The 17,428-nt window shown below is 40.7% G+C and overlaps 1 long non-coding RNA gene across 1 annotated transcript in view; it reads right to left on the bottom strand.

Annotated features, from left to right (window-relative positions):
- LOC146543706 (uncharacterized) overlaps window positions 1-11,235 on the bottom strand; it is a 147,406-nt gene extending 136,171 nt beyond the window's left edge. Inside the window, exon 1 of the long non-coding RNA XR_014885222.1 lies at window positions 11,149-11,235. This is a non-coding gene — a long non-coding RNA (uncharacterized LOC146543706). The remainder of the gene's footprint in view (window positions 1-11,148) is intronic.
- Between the last annotated feature and the right edge of the window lie 6,193 nt (window positions 11,236-17,428).

Raw genomic sequence — 17,428 nt, forward strand, 5'->3', positions numbered from 1 at the left:
ACTCCTTAAACCCCGCATCCATCCAAGCTATTCAATATATTCCGGTGCCCTTGTATACAACCTTCAGGCTTTGAGAAAAAGAATTAACTTTCATCGAATCAGTCCTCAGTATTTCTAGCATAACTGACTGTACTGTCACACCTAAAGCCTCTGCTTCTTCAAACAGCCTCCTCACTCTTTGTGCAGGGGTGGGAGGGAAGGATGCCACCTTCTTTCTTAATTCTCACCCTCAGAATAAGCATGAGCATTTATGGAGGTAGCAAAACCCTATGCTGTCAGAATTATGTTCTCTTTCTGCTGGAAGCAGGCACTCCAAACACTTGCAACATCATTTTCCATTTCTGTGCCAAGCTTACTGCCCTGGCCAGCATTCTTTGAGCCTGAGCAAGGAGTGAGACTGGCTCCAGGCTACACATAATTCTCAAAGTTGTACTTTAAAGAATGATTTTAACAGAAAAGGGTGTTTCTTTGTTTTTCAGTTGAGTCTGAATAGCTTATGGTGACACATATTTCTATGGGCTAGCTACACTAAAAGATTAGCTCTCAGATGTTACAGTACCTAGTAATGCCAGACAGAAAAACTAGATTTACAGTTGTGTGGATATTTTCTATCTCTGTTAGTCTTCTGTGCCTGTTTGCCTTTTCTAAGGCCATTACAATTGTGCGCTATGCTTATAACACAATGTTTATTATATTAAGGCAAGCTGCATTAGTATGAATTTTGTTTGCTTCCTCAAAAGCGTTGCACTCAGACATAGATTCCAATCCCCAAAGGAGGCATTCCATGCATTCAGCTCCCAGACACTCCCTTGGCACCCCACTTAGCAGAGAAGCCAGAGAGCAGCACAGCAGGGAGACAAGCAGAGCAGAGCACAGCTGAGTGCCAGTGCCAGTGCCAGCCATCGTGGCCCACACCTGGGAATGGCCCTGGAGCATAGCAAGGGCACACACCCACCCCACACCAGGAGCACCACAGTGCTCAATGCTTGCATTAGGAAAAGGTCTTCCACCTAGAAGCAAGAAAGGCCTCAGTGTAACAAGGCTGTTACACTTCCTATTTCCCCTGCTTGTCACTGACCCAACCTCTCTATTCTCACATCTCTTTTTTTAATCTAGGAACTCATTTGCTTCTAACAGTAAATAAAGAAAAATAGAGAGAGCCTAAGCATCAAAAGCCTGCAAGCTGTAACCACATGTATGAAGTGTTTAACAGCTAGCATAAAAGAGCTCATAAATGACAGTAAGAAAAGTACAAAAGTGAAAGAAATGGTGTCTACAGAATCAAGACTCCGATTTTGGCACTTCTTAAAAACACGGGCACAAGGAAGTTGTGCCAGCAGTGATGAGCACAGACAGCATCCCTCCTCCAAGTCATAGAATCGTTATAGAATAGTTACTGATGGATGACTGGTAGATTTTGCATCATTCATTAAATAAACAAATTAATAAATACAATTTTAGGGGCTGAGCATTGTATAAAATAACATTGAATAGTTATTATGTTCTGGACACCTGTTAGAAGGCTGTGAAGACAATGCCAGCTTTTTAGAAGAAAAACCAACTTGAATGGGGCTTATATCTCTTAGGTATAAGTGATTAATTTTTTAGGGCATGCTCAGACACTTTTTCAGATATATTTCTTCTTTGCCTTTCTGGCACCCTAACCAATAAATCTCTTGTTGCAAATCTGTTGGGTAGCTTTCCATCCTTTGTACATGCTACGTTCTACTTACAGATGAGAATGCATTTTCACCATAAGGTCCGAATCACAGTCTTGCTTTTCAACATTCCTAAAAATCAGTGTCCTACATTCTGCTTCATCCCAGTGCCAACCACTTAAATGATTTCCATAGTATGTGCAAATAAAGATGTTGTTACTTAAAAGAGGGCAGGGAAATTCAACGCAGTCATTGTCATTTGAGGACAATGTCATTGCTCAGATTTTATGACAATAAGGATATGCAGAGATAAATGGTTTATGGATTGGTTTAAGACAAAATCCATAAATTTTCCCAAAATGTGTTCTAGCCAGTGCAGGAATAAGATATAAACTCAAAAAATCAAAAACCTATCTAAAGGCTGCCCATCCATACACACAGAAGCATTAGTCTGGGGAGTTGACTGTAACAAAAAGTTCTTTGCAAAACAAGTCTGCTGAGAACAGAGAGGCAAGGATAATAATGAAAGTTTCTTTTGGAATTCTTTAGGGTATTAATGGAAAAACTAGGGACTAATTAACGTTATTTTGTTTGTATGGGATGGCCTTTTCAGGCATTCAGAGTACAAAATCTTAAGTTAAGAAGCTACTTGCAAGCGTTTCAAAAGTCAAGCACGAAAGAGGTTAGTACCAGAGGATACTGTACAATATTGGTTTAGCTTATGATCCAGTGCAGTGCTATTTTCTTTAAAAGCTTACACAGTGTTGTATTTTGTGCTGCCGGCAAAAAGTTCTAATAATATGTTTTTAGATTGGCAGTTCTTGCTCTTGGTGTTTATTTAAAACTTGCTCATGTTTCAGAATTGGCATTTTCAAGATGACAAAGAAACAATGAACAGTTTTGTATCATAGCTCATCGTATTTTGCTGTTCTGGACCATTTCTTTCTTTCTCAGTTTGATTTTTCTTGGCTGCTCAATCTTCAAACAGCTTATCTTTTAATTGTTACATTACAGCTGTACTGAACACTACTTTGTGGATTGGCCTTGAGTATTATTTTCTTGAAGTCCTGTCAGAGGGATTGACCTCCCATACTTTTGCCTTCAGTCAATGGCACGTCACTGAGGTCTATGCTGAGCCTTTCTCTTTATATGCTTTTCAATCCTGCATTTTATCTCCAAAGGCTGCCAAAAAGCAACAGTTCATCACCTCCTACTGACAGCACTACAGGTCTGTACATCCAGATACATACAATATAATTGTACTCTTATGCAAAAATTAGGTGTTTTATCCCAGTGAGGGGTGTTAAAAACTATGCTGTTACTAATATTTCTTTTTAGTTCACAGCTAATGTGACAATTACTCCCAAGAAAAATAAGTATGAAGACTCAATTTTACCCTTCATCAGTTTAGAACCAATTGTTTTATGAACTCCATTAGGAAATATTGTTTTTTAAGGTCATGTTCCTTTGGACCAGAATTTTTGTATTTCTGTTATTGGTTAGGATTTCTCTCCCACCCCAGCTCACTGTGCCCACCTCTGTAAAAATAACAACACAGACCAAGGTCTATTATCTACTCACTGCAACAGCAGCACAGTATTTTGAGTTTATTAATTCCCCTTCTACAAGGTTGTGTCAAAAATTAGCTTTTATAACAGTGATACATTCAGGCAGCCTTACTCCTGAAAAGATACCTGTTGTTTGTTTTAACCATGAAACTTAGAAAAGTTTTAGCCACAAAGCATTTTAAATTAGAAAAATATGAAGAACAAGTTACAGCAGAATTTGTTCTTCACTGCCTTTGACAATTCCAGTAAAGCAACTTTCTTTAGGAAAATAATTATGGACAAGATCTAAATAAGCACTTGCTTAAATGCTGAACTTAAGCAATCATAAGGCAGTTGTCATAAATCAACAGCCTTATGAAGGTTGGGACAATCTCTATTCTTGCTCTTCTGATATTGAATGCAGAAAACAAAGCTGGTGAATCTGCCTACTTTATTCATTATTACACCAGTGTTAAGACTCTCTGGAATTTTTTACCAGGAAAACGCATTTTCAAACTAAACCTACTTCATGCCATCCCTTTGCCACATGGAACACCATAGCAGCTCCTGGAAATCTTCATCCCTTGCAGCACGCTCAGCCTATTCCAATATTCCTAAACAGGTACATAAAAGCTTGCAAGAAAGGGGTAATATATGGCTCTGAGTATTGACATGGAGATAGAATTATTTGAGTACTTGCATATATGTGCAGTCATGTGCTGAAAGAGCCAACAGTGCTATTTAAAATTTTACTCCCTTCTCATATCACCTCCAAGGAGGCAGGATAATAGAGATATCTGCAAAGGGGGAGCAAGAGATCTTTACAGATCCTCTTGCCCAACAGTAATTTACTGCCTTTACATCCCATCCCGATGGCTGGTTGCTTCCTTCATCACCACTGCGCTTTTTCCATTATGACAGAAAATGATGAAGCAAGAGGAAAAGACCTGCAATCACAAAGCAGCCCAGCAATAGCCCAGCTAATAACATAAAATAAAACGCATTGTGCTTCCCTGTTCCTGTGAGAGAAAATGATGAAGCACAAACCCAGCTCTCATCATTCAGTAGTTTGGCTTAAGAGAGGGGAAAAAAAGATACCACATGACTGGTAAAATTTTGGACTATGTCATAGCGATTGTTCTATTTTCAGTATTACATAACCGACCATTTTTTGAGTCTGTCTTTGTAGCCTGACCTGTGAAGTCATTGGATCTGTGAAAAGGAAAGGGAAACTACAATATCTGACAATACTTGAAATTCTCAGTGAGAAGAAATACCATCATGTTCCAGACAGCACATACTAGTTCCATTTTGTGTGTGAATTATTCCCTCTAATAATTCATAACCAAACTTCTGCCTGTTGACTTTTCTATGTGTTTAGACTTTTTCCAAATGCTAAATTGTTAGAAATATGTTTCATTTAAATAATATCTTTCTGGTCTACTTCCCAATCATTCAGTACGAATATTTCTTTGTCAAGTTGATTTTTATCTTTCCCCAGAAAAACAAAGAAATAAAAAGGAGGAGGACAAAAGGAAAGGCTTGAAAAGCTCTGACTTCTCTAACTTTCAAAAATTTATTGCCCCTTGTCATCTTTACTGATAACGGCTGGGTTTTGTAATTCAAACATTTATTTATTCCTTAAGCAGTCTGACTGCTTTGGGAAATACATGAGAGCACCAAAACCAGCCTAAAAAGCCAGACAGTCTGCCACAGCTCCTCCAGACAGAGCGCTAGCCAACGTGAGGTGCAGCACTGCCGAGTGATGGGCACCGGAGCAAGATGAGGGCATGCAGCGCCGTCAGGGTCAGTGACCCACGAAGCTCTATGCATGCAGATGTGCAGAGCATTCTGCAACAGCAGGCAGCATGTGACAGGAGACTTTTAGTCACACATGATTTGTGTACTGATTTAAACAATAATTGCTCAGCTATTCTCCACCCAGCCAGCACCACGGGATTTTCTGGGCTTCTGAAGTAACTGAGAAGTTTTCTCTCTCTGTTACTCCCTCTCCAAGTGCTCTATCTGTATGAAAAGTGAGTACCTTCAGAACTGCAATCTAAGACATCTACAGCTATTATACATCACAGACTACCCTCTTTTTCATTCCTATCATTTTATAATTAAGTAAACAGCATTTGTTAAGAATGTTACAAAGTACAGAGTACAAGCAGAGCAGACAAATTATCCAAGTACATTTTTTTCAGATTATTTTCTTCTCTCTTAAATACAGAACATTTCAGCAATTTTGCTTTTTGGGTTATCTCTACCTTATTGTGCAAACAGAGACTACATGTCCTTTGCTATTTCATAGAAGAACTTTTGGAAAATAAGCAAAGGAATAAGTCAGTATGTGAGATACAGAAGCATACAGGCCCCTGAAATTGTAGCTTCTCACATTACTGCAGGTCCACATTGCTTAGCAGCATTTTCATTTTTATCAGTATTTCATCAGCGTACAATGACAAATGGATGTTGCATACCCCCAGGCTCGCAAGCAGTTAAGGAAAGATCTGCCATTACCAGAATATATAAACGCTTGGTCTTAATAAACACAGTGTCATGCAGCTATAGACCTAATATACAGATATATAAAGTAGATTAATATTGGAGACACATGCATATTATATAACTACATTCTAATAATACCTTTACACCGTGATTTATTCAAACTCCATGTGATGAGCTTAATTATAAATTCAGACAAATTAATAAGTGCAAAATAATCTTCAGCTCAGAACTGCATACTGTGAGTGCCCTGTACAAGAGGCCAACACCTACTTCAGTGGCTTTCTGCACAGGGATGAATTATCTTTATAAAATCACATAATTTGGAAGAAAATAACCATCCCTGTCATGTTTATGTCTATCCAGCAAACAGAAGTTGATGATTAATGTGTAATGTATTTTCCACAATGAAAGAATCCAGTTATTCCACACACTTTGATTTACTCTCCCTTATTATTGTGCTGTAGTTTGATAAAGGACATTGTACCTGCCTATCAGGCCTGGTCTTAATCTTTGTACCTAACCCAGCTCCTGAAATACTTGGGCTTCACACAAGACATTAGTATTTGTATACAGCCACATTATAAGTTGCCGCAGAAACAGAGCCGCTTCCTGCAGCCAGGCTGCCCTTTAAAAAAAAGCTTGCTATTTTCTCTTGTAGGGAGAAATATAATCAAGGTAAGGCACCAGAATCCATCTTGCAAAGTGATATTAATCGCATAACTTTATGGCAGCAGCTTTATTTCCTGTCAGTTCCCAACAGAGCAGATCACAAGGTGCTTGCTCTCAAAATCAGTCCAGCTGATTTTCCTCATAAGGTTTTCCAATGCAACCTAGAATGAGGACACTCCTCTGCTCAGAATTACCTAGCTGGCCTTTGGCTGAAAACACAAATCCTAGTCACCATCTCTGCAGGAGCTCTCCCAGTCCCTCCTCTGTAGCTACACCATTGCTAATTGTTATTAACCAGGCACTGGTACAGCCCAAGGGTCTGTGGGGCAATGCACAGGGCGCCAGCAAGTCCCCAATCAAGGACTCATTGGATAGAAGGACTCAGGGGGAAAACCAACTCCTATATCATGCCTGCAGATCAGGAGGGGATTTTCCCTGTACATCTCACATTGCTCCTGACGATACATTCATCCTTTTCTGCAAACAGCTGGGATGCATAGAATTTCCTACCCGTTCCTAGCAGGGCATGTTCGTGTTCTGGGCACTCACCATGAAAAACTAAACCTCCATTATCCCCTCCATCTTCTTCCCATCCTCCATACCTTCTTAGTTATTTCTGTCTTGAGCTCTCTCATCAAACTGCCTTGCTTCTCTCCCTTCTCACCATCCACACTCAGCTGAAGGGGAAAAGCAGCACAAGCAGCAATCTGCAGGAAGGCTCCTGCCTTTCAAGGCAGAGAGATATGTGCAGTCCAAGGCTCACAAGCCAAATTCAATATGAATATTGCCATCTACTTTGTTATGATGTGACTAAATAACAACAACAAAAAACTATTTTAACTCTACTGTGATTTTTAAAAAATTTGTTGAATGGGGACATCTTCCCAATAGTCACTACACAGCCCTTCTATCAGAACAGCAGCATTTATTCCCTGCAATTTATTACTTGAAATGGGATAAATGATACAAAATCTCTTGAGTCACAACATTTAAGAGCCTCAGTACAAAGCAATGTTTGTTTTGAAAATAAGATTACAACATATACAGTGATTCATAAATATTTGCATTTTATAATTGATTCTACAAGTGAATTGGCAAGTTAAACCACATAGGAATGCAATTCTCCCCCTACGAGAGTGTGAGGTGCAGAATTTTAACTAGTTTCATTCTAATTGTCTGGAAGCTATGGTCACCTTTTCTCTCTCATAACTCCTTCCTGTGTGACATGCAAGGGAAAAAATTATTCATTTTTCACCTGCCTGTTTTCTTACTTGGAGCTGTGTGCATTAGTTGGGAAAAGCAGACGTTTCCAAAAATCAACGAATCTGGCAAGAATAAGGCAATGGTCCAATTCAAAATAGAGACGATATTTCAGATTCCTGCAGTTTCTCCCTTGTACCTTGTGTTTATACTTAAGGCTATGCTGCCACAAAGAGGCAATGTGCTCTGGTTCTTGCTGCACACGGGAATTCAGCCACTGAATTCCAAGCAGGGGAACAAGCAGGCTTACGAATACGATTTACTGGGATTTTAAAGTACTCTTTAAAATACCGAGGAAAAGAGAAGATATTTAATTAGCCTATGACACCAGGATAACACATACCACCACGGATGCCTTTCCTGAACTCCTGAACTCAGGAGTGCCATCCCAGATGCTCTTCTCATCCTTCCTGACCTAAAGTCACTGAAGACTGGAAATCCCTTCCTGAATGCTGAATGGCAAATCAAGAGTACATAGAGAGGAACTACTGAGTCACTTCTCTCTCCTTCTTCATGGACCATGGAAAGACAGTGGGGGGGATAGGGGGAGGGTGAGAGGGGGAACTTCAAAATGCAAGAAAAAATGAAAAAAGAAAAAAGCCCAGTCACAAAACAACAGCTACACAGCAGCCCAAAGGGGAGCTGATCAAATTGGCAGTGCACAAAGCACTGATGGCATTGCATGGAAAACAAAGACATCTAGGACTGGAGCTCGCATCCAGAATCCCACAGGATAGTCCCCTGCTGTGTCTTGTGGGTGCCTAGCCAGCAGCAAGAATGTTTGCACAGGCCTGCAGCAAAAGGCTGACCTCTCCTAGGAAAAGAAGAAAATGGCACACACAGAATTTTCTTTCAGAGAAATCAGTGCCAAACCCTCCTCTCCTCTACTCCTTATCACATACTATTTCACCCAGGCAGACACAAAGTCAGGCTTTGAGATTTTGCTCTTCATTTGCGCTGAATTGCAGTCAGAAAGGGGAGTTCAGGCAAGGAAACAGACAGTGCTGCAAATTTGTCACCCTGCTGCTCCTTCCACACCAGCAAGGGAAGCTCTGTGGTCAGGACAGGTGTGTTCATCAAGCAAACTACAGTGAAGTGAGAGAAGCATATCTAAAATTGACGGGAAATAAATACATTTACAAACATTACAAAGAAACTATCAACACTTACCTGCCACAAAACCATTCTTCCATTACTGAAAGGAAGCCCAAATGCGCTTAACACACACCTACAACAGAATTTCTAACAAAGTTGGATCAAGTACACTTATTTAAACTGACCACAGCAGAGTTTTACTTCTCCAGCTTCTCCATTTTGGACACTCGCTTCTTTCTTAGCCTGTGTACCTGGCAAGCTCTCTGAGATGTCTCCCAAATTCCAGCAAGTATACCAATTTCAGATCATTTGAATGAGGCTGTTGCTAAGCAACACCTTTTCTTTCTCTCTCTCTCCTTTTTTTTTTTTTTTTTTCCTATGGTTCAATTACATTTAAAAAAAATCCAGGATGTGTTGGATGTGAGCAGAGAGAGATGTTGCTTAAAGTTTTACTAACGGTATCACACAGTCTCTAATAAAAAGTTAGGGTTCACCATTTCTTAATTTTTATCAAAATATTGACTAAAAAAAGCTCAGATCTACAGGAAGCTAATCTGCACAATTTGTTTCCTATATTTTCCTCAGTCTTCAAATAACAAACAAGTTTGGTATTAATAGGATGTTACTAATTCATACCTACAGTCCATCTACTACACCTTGGGTCTCCAGTGTGCATCAATTTTCCCGTGTCCATCCCTTCCTTCCTACATGGACTTCTGCTCATGAGAGTGAAGGTTTAAGGGCCCTCTTTCCTTACTAAGTTATTGTAAATATGTGAAATCAAAAAAACCCATGCAAGAGGTGACCCAAAGTATGTAATACAAACATATTTTTTTCCTTTAATTTCAATAGATTTTGGATCAGACCCTAGGAAAAGAGTCAAGCAATTTATAGATTTCCTTGCAGACACTGTTCATAAGATTATGAAGCAGTTTCTGTAAAGCGGCTCATTAATTTAAAAGGGTAGTTGATCCCCAAAGGAAAAACCCACTTCAACAGGAAAGGTCTGATGTCATGACGGGATTTCATTAGTGTACCAGCTAGAAAAGATGCTAAAATAAAATGTAAATAACTAACTAATTATGCATGAGCCACAAAATGGAGCTCCTCCAAAGTAATTAGAAATGTCCATAGATGGCAGGCAGAATTGTATGCTCAACACAGAAGGCTGGTGCTCACCAGCTATGACTACCAAGAGATTGCTGAGTCTGGGCTGCAATAGGGCAAAAAGAGAGAGCATTTCACGAGTGTGTTGCCTATGACTAAATTTAAATTAATAAAATTAGGAGAAATTGAACCAACACCAAGCCAAGATATTCTGATGTGTTCTTGGCTGTCACAGACCCACCTTAAGCAAGGCTGAAATCATATGTTAGCAATGATAAAACTGGATTGATTTTAACTGAACTAAACCCCAATGAAGACAAATATAGCTCTGCACATTGCCACCGAAAACGGCAGGAGCGACGAGAGAGGATGAATGTAGTGACAAGTCGAGAACCAACATGTTTCACCTTCCCTCCACCAATTAAAATTTTCTCTTATTTTCATGCCATTATTCAACCTGTAAAACTAAAGAATTCAATGTAAACGCTTCATTATTTTTTAGAACTCCTTGTTAGACCTTTTTAATCCTCAGCATAAAAGATGTCATTTGGAAATTATTTTCCTTCTAAGGAAAGTACCATCCTTGCTGAAAGATGTAGGAAACTTTCTTTGTAGGGAATACAATTATGCAGAATGGCACAAATTTTGCTGTCATTTGTAATCCTAAAACTCCTGTGGAGCTATTGAAGTTACATGGGCATTTCAGAGAAAAATCTATTTTAACTCTTATATGCTTTCCACTTCCTTTACAGCAAGATCTGTCACTTCCCACTCAATTCTCTGCTAAGACATCACTTCTCTGCTGTAATTTAGAAAGCCCAGTTCTGTCACGGTGGTGCAATGCTCAGCACCTGTGCTGGAGGGTTTGTAGCTGAGGCCAAGTAACACCTGCAGGAGAACTGTCAGCAGCTGGCACAAGCAGGACCAGGCTCCTCAGTTTGTCCCTTTCCCTTCCTAACCCCCCCCCCCCCCCCCCCCCCGTATTCTCTTTAACAGTCAGTATGCTGGGCAGCCGACTCCCATTTCACTATTTCTTGGTTGGGTGCTGCAGCTGCTCCCACACACTTAACGTTTTTGTTGTTACATCCCAGTAAAACAAGAAACAACCCTCAGCATTGAGGTTCTCTGCGGCTCCACAGGATTGGCACCTGAGCCATGCTGTTTCCTTCTACCCATCACTTCACCAAATTCCCTCCTCCTTTCTTGTTTTCCAAGTTGTTTGAAGCTCCACATATCGTAAGAGGCATTCCAGTTCAGCTAGTAACAATGTTATGCAGCCCTATGTTTGTATAACTCCTTACCGGTCACAGGTTTCTTGTCTAAACCATACCGTTTCCACACCTGTGGCATGTAACACTTCCAACAGCACAGCGGGCAGGCACAGATGCTGAGCACAGCATGTGGCACAGCACAGGGCAAAGGGGCCTGCATGCAACGCCCAAGCCTCGCCCATAAAGTATGGGCCATAGCATCTGCAGTTGCCATGGCAACAACCTTTCCTTCCCAGGCAGAGTACACTGACAAGTAGGCCTGCCAACTTGCTCGCTGCCACTTACTCATGAAGGCTCCTTCCCAGAAGTCATTGAAGGTGTTGCCAAATAAGCTTTTTTCAGGGTGCTGTGTCAGCCAAGGAGGGCCAGGGAAAGGGCAGGAGGCAGGATGGGCCAGGGAAAGCTGGCACTGCTGCCTCCAGCCCTGCAGCGTGCCCACAGATATGGAAATCAGCTCAGAAGGGATGTCCCTTACAGAAAAACATACTGTGGAAATGCAATTGCAGCTTAAACAAACCATGAATGTACAGCTGATGGACCAAGTTGTACTGGAGCTGCTATTGTAAGCACTTAAAATCCATGTTTTGTTAATAACATGTAATTTTTAGAAACACCTGCGTGTTTAAAAATGTCCATAGTTTGAAGCTGAGAATGGGGCATGAAGAAGGTGATAATGATAATTAAATAAAAACAAATGCTTCTGTCAAAGGTTTAGCAATGAAAAATAGTTTAATAATGCATGTTTAAGGTGTGCACCCTTCCAGAATAATAATAATAATAAGCTACAAATCACATGTCTATAGAATTCAGTTACTAAAAAAATTAATCAGTGTATTTACAGTCAATTACTTATTTGTCTTACTAAACCCTTCAGAAATCAACATTGCATTATTACACTAGAAACCTGTTCTGTTGAACTCCAGGGATGCACACTGGATTCTGAAAGATCTGTAGGTTCAGAGGACAAAACACAGTCAAATTTCTCTGGAAAGTGTTTGCTGTGCTTTTTATTTACCTTTCTGTATAAGAAATCATCAACATTTTCTCTTCTTATTTGTTTTTATTTGCTTTTTTTTTTTTTTTTTTTCCAGAAAATACAGTAGAGGGTGTGCTGCTTCTGCCTTACAAGAATGAGACAGGATTTGAAACATACCATATTTTGTGTGGTCTAGCAAGATACTGGTTCAGGGAGCATCCTATTTGCAACTGTTTTCCTGGATAATAACAACACGTGAAAGTCTTTTATACCCAAGTCGTATAGAAGGTTTGGAATCCAAATGTATAAATACTCAAATAACTGTGCTAAAGCAGGTAAGAAAGGCTAGAGGGAAAACAAATAACAAGAAATCATGTTTGGGGAGGAAAGGAAGGAAGGAAGGAAGGAAGGGGGAAAAAGGAAGGGGGAAAAAGGAAGGGGGAAAAAGGAAGGGGGAAAAAGGTGACGGATGGCACGGCCACTGTTTTTCTAATGCAGTGATGTGGTTTGTGAGTTTTACAGTCCTGGAAGTAATGTTAAATTATAACCATACCTTATTGATTCATATCATCAAAGAGATGATTTAAGTTATCTCCTACTGAGGGCTTGATATGGGAGAAGGAATACACTGGAAAGAAGGTGCTTCACTGCTCGCTATATTCTGAAAGTATTACTTAAATTACCTTCAAGTCATCAGATAATTATGAACTTTCTTTTCCTTTATATTTATATGGAATATTTATTGAATTGCACACTGTGCTTTTACAATAAAGTGCTTTTTACGTTGGTTTCTTTGTTCCTCCAAAATAAAACTGACAGTTATCCTTTTATAAGCTATTCTGAGAACATTTTTCTCTTCTTTGAAACTGATTGATGCACTACTTTAAATGTTCCTGCAAATATCGTTTCAATTCAAGTTTCTGCATAATGTAATAAGAAGATAAAAGAATTCTATACTTCAACAAGAGACATTACAAAGCAACTAGAGACATTATCAAGGGCATTAACAAGCTCCTAATAGCAATAAAACCTTTTAACTGTCTGATGTAGAACATGCTCCCACCAAACCACCACATATTATGGTAATTGGCTGCAATTTCTGAATCTTTCATTGTAAAGTTACCAAGAGTTAGGTAGAACTAAAATATGAAGCCGGAATCCACAGTTCAGTTGCTTATCCTTTATTATTATTATTATTATTATTATTATTATTATTATTATTGTGTTTTCTTTATAATATACAGAATCAGCATGAGGCCTGGCAGCAGCAGCCTTTTATATTCTGTTCTAAGGCTGTTGATTCTCATTGTTCTTTTTTTCTCAATATTTAAACATATAGCTTTTTAGCCCTTCTACCAGCTATCATCTAAATAGAGTAGTATAATGTGCAAATTAACCACATTCCAGTCACTTCATATGTTCATTCACTGTAACACTGGAAGTTCAGAAAATGAAAGGAAACTTGACTTCAGGACTCTAGTTTTCTTTACGAAGTAAAATAAGTACGTTGCTTGTTTTCTCTTCTATCCCTTCTTAAGAATTTGCAACTCTAATCTCATCCAGCATCCCATGAACAGAAATACAAAATTCAGTAAACTATAAAAACAAAAACAGATTCCATAGCAGAAAAAATGGAGAACTGACATGAGGCTCCCTAGTGATTAACCTGCAGTTTAAAGCCATATGTCCAGCTGACATGACTGTCGTACCACGCGATCCTTCACAGGCTGGCAACCTGTTTACTTGAGAAGGGCAATCCTATTGGTATCTAGCATTGTGCTCTGAAAAAGAAGCTGTCATTTCATGTCTCTGAAACAGCCCTGACTTAATGTACAAGGCGCCAAGAAACAAAGCACGGGGGGGGGGGGGGGGGGGGGGGAAATCTGAGGGAGGAAGGAAAGAAAAAAAGAAACTACTGTAAATCTACAATATTTCCAGACCAAAACTTGATGTTCAGACAACACAAAACCTGTTAGGCTCTATCTGCAGTAGAATGGTTGGATTTGTGCATGTGAGCAAGGTTTACAGAAGAAATACATGCTAGAAACACAAACCAGGATAACTGGACCACCCCTTTTTTCTTCTTCATAAGAGGGAGGAACTGCTTCATTTCTTAAGTTCTTGCTGTTTGTATGGAAGTTGACTGCTTGGACTTTGCTCAGATCATAAAACCACAGCATGCAATTTCTATCTGCTTCCTGTAATAGTTAGTCGGACAATCCTTTCATTACAGTGTAAATTAGAGCAATCCTTTATTATTGCTATTGTCAAAGGCTGCTTTAATTAGACTCACATAAGGGTTTGCTAAGGCTTTTTGACAGCAGAGTGCACAATTATTACACAGTTACCAACATGTTTCCAGCCCTGTTACTAACACAGCTCCTTAAGCATATTCAGAAGTGAAACAAAACCCAGGCAAGAAACTAACTGCTTTGTCCCCAAAAAACCTTAGATAGTGCTCTACTCACTGCAACCTTCGTAAAAGTTTGTGAAAAAAAAGACCTCAGGGGCAATAGAAACAGAAGACACCTACAACAATACCAAATACTTAAGTGCAACATTTTATCAAAACACTGTAACTACTGGGAGTTCACCTCGGTGAAACATGAAACGGCATTTTGGTTTGACACCAGATCTCCTTCGTAGAATTTCATTGAACTCTGGATAGCCTTGCCTTTTTCGTGTCTCTGCCTTTCCAGTGTTAACTCATTAACCATCAGCAGTGGGAGATTGGTGCAGTGAAAACAGAAATAGCATCACTCAGTGCCATGTTATCTCACAAACGTCGGCAGTGAATCAAAGCCTGCTGTCTCAGTCATGCATCAACATTTTGAACAGTCACATAACTAGAGGTATTTTTAGGGCATTTCACAAGAATTTCATTGTTAAAGCAATAACTTTTTCGAGTCGATGTTCTGCAGGAAATAAGCAGAAAGAAGCCAACGATCTTAAAACACGAGAAGGGAAATAATCAGGCATCACAACACTTTCCTTAATGTACACTCGGGATGAAAACCTCCCCAGTGCTGCCTTAAGAAAGGCAGATGCCTTATTTATCCCCTATATATAAGCTGACGGTAGATTATCATTAAGGCTGAGTGACACTCGAGCCTTTCCAATGCACGATCGGGTTTGAACGGAACGGTTAAACCATCATGTTAACGTTTTTGAGAAAAATACCACGCTGGGGGCAGGGGGCTCGTGATCACGGCTCGTGATGGCGGGGATCGGGACCCGCGGAGACGGCCCGGCCCAGGGCTCGGGGCTGCGCGGCGGGGAGCGGCGGCCGGGGCCCGGCACGGTCCTCGAGCACCCCCTAGCGGAGCCCGGGAAGGGTTTGCCCGAGCCCGGCTGCCCGGCGGGCTGCTCGTACTGGCCGGCCTGGGCGGAGAGGCGTCCTGAAAGCGCGGCGGGGACGGGCTGCACACTCCTACTCATTTTTTCCCTTGGGGCACTCGCAAAAGAAATGACAAGCCGGTCGTGTTCAAAAATGTCAAATTGCCTACAGCCTAGGCCCTGGCCAGGGCCTGGATGCACAGGAATGAAGGACGTGACATACTTTCTGGTTTCAAAAGTCAGTTTGACATGATATGAGAGAGAATGAAATAGGAGGATGAAAAGCTCCTCGGGAAGTTTCTCCTATATGTTGCTTTATTTGAACAGTAAAGGGAGAAATGAACATACAGAAAGCAAACAGTGACAACAAAGTCAGCCCTAACTGATGACTAATAATTGCTGCTTTGCTCATATCAAAGGTCCCACAAGACACAGGGACAGAGCCTTCACAAGCATGAGGGCTGCTGCTAAGCCCCTGAACTCTGTCTCCACATGCTCTCTCCAACATCCACATAATTCCCAAAACAAGGAGGACTAGGTCCTGTCTTGCTCAGAAACTGGGGCCACCTCAGAGCGGGCTTGCTGGCTTGCAGCAGCCTCCTGGTGAGGGGAACCAACACACCACTCGCTATCTGCTCCACTGAACTACTTCCTCTCTACAGACAGGGCCAGACACAGCTGCTAATAAGGCACCTCCCTGAGCCAGGACATCTCAAGTAGTACACCTCTGCTGCTGGGCCACTGTAATCAGCTGCAGGCTGCTTTAGCAGCTGGAAATATGAGGCAAAGCACATTTGCCCCAGCACAATGCATGATTCAAGCCCACATCTTGGGAAACACCTGCTTTTGTTCGTTCCAGGGCCTCAAAGGATACCTGTGGCTCAATTCTACAGCTATTTTCCTAATTAATTTTCCTTGTTTTCTTCCACACAAAAAAATGTAGCCTAAGTCACTGCAGCCCAGTCACTGACCCCAAGGGACATACTATCACCCGAGGAAAAAGAAACAAGGAAACCACAAAAACACCCAACGTTTGATAGTGGAGATGAGCCTGTTTATGCAGTTTGCAGCACTACCTCATACTGTAAATGTCTCAGCAATTTAAGGAGTTATTACACAATCTAATCGATGTTTAAAAATGCTACAGATCTCAGTAGCAAGTGAAAGCCATACCAGGTTACTATCACCTCCTTTAGCACAGACAGGGATAGATGATCCCACATACTCACACATGATTTTTTCTCTCACAGCATTAATTTCTTCCTTTCTTGGGGAGCAGCACAGCTCTGTTTAGAGCAGCCCCATGCAAAATCCCTGCTAGCCCTTTGGTGCAGAACTGCCACTTGAAACTGCAGCACAGAATTGAGAGTGCTGCTGGATTGTGGACTGTTCCTGCTCTCCCCAGCATAGGAACAGCCCTCCCCTGCATTGTCCTTTTACTTCTCTGGCATTTCTATTCTCATCTCTCCATATTTCCATTCCCCCTCTCCTCTCCCTTTCCAGTTCTAATAGACACCAGCAGCCAAACCCAGACCAGACCAGGTTTTTTCCATGGTCATACAGATCCAGGTGAGTCAGGCCTGACTCTCGTCTGTTTCCTGCTGGGGCTGTGCTGCAGGTTGCCTCCAGCACTTCATGAGGAACATTTTCCATTACATTTTTCATTTCCAACTCTCAACCTTTCTATCATATGATTTCAGGTTAAAACAGCAGGAATTTTGTACAGCTTATCTACTTCAATATGATCTTTCTGTCAGCTGCTAGAAAAAGATTAGTAGACATTAAAGCCAAAAGCCAAAATCCAGCTGTGATTCATCTCCAGCTTCACCCTAGAAACTTAACCTCATTCAAAATACCTGAGTTTTTCTATTTGAATCCAAGGATTTGTACACACGAACCATCACTTGTAACCTTAACATTTACCACAACACTCTTTCAATGGATGTAACCAGATTTCCTTGGCTGTGCATGTTTTTTCATGATTAACATAGTCCAACA

This window comes from Meleagris gallopavo, chromosome 10, assembly GCF_905368555.1.
Source record: "Meleagris gallopavo chromosome 10, MGAL_WU_HG_1.1, whole genome shotgun sequence".
Classification (NCBI taxonomy): domain Eukaryota; kingdom Metazoa; phylum Chordata; class Aves; order Galliformes; family Phasianidae; genus Meleagris; species Meleagris gallopavo.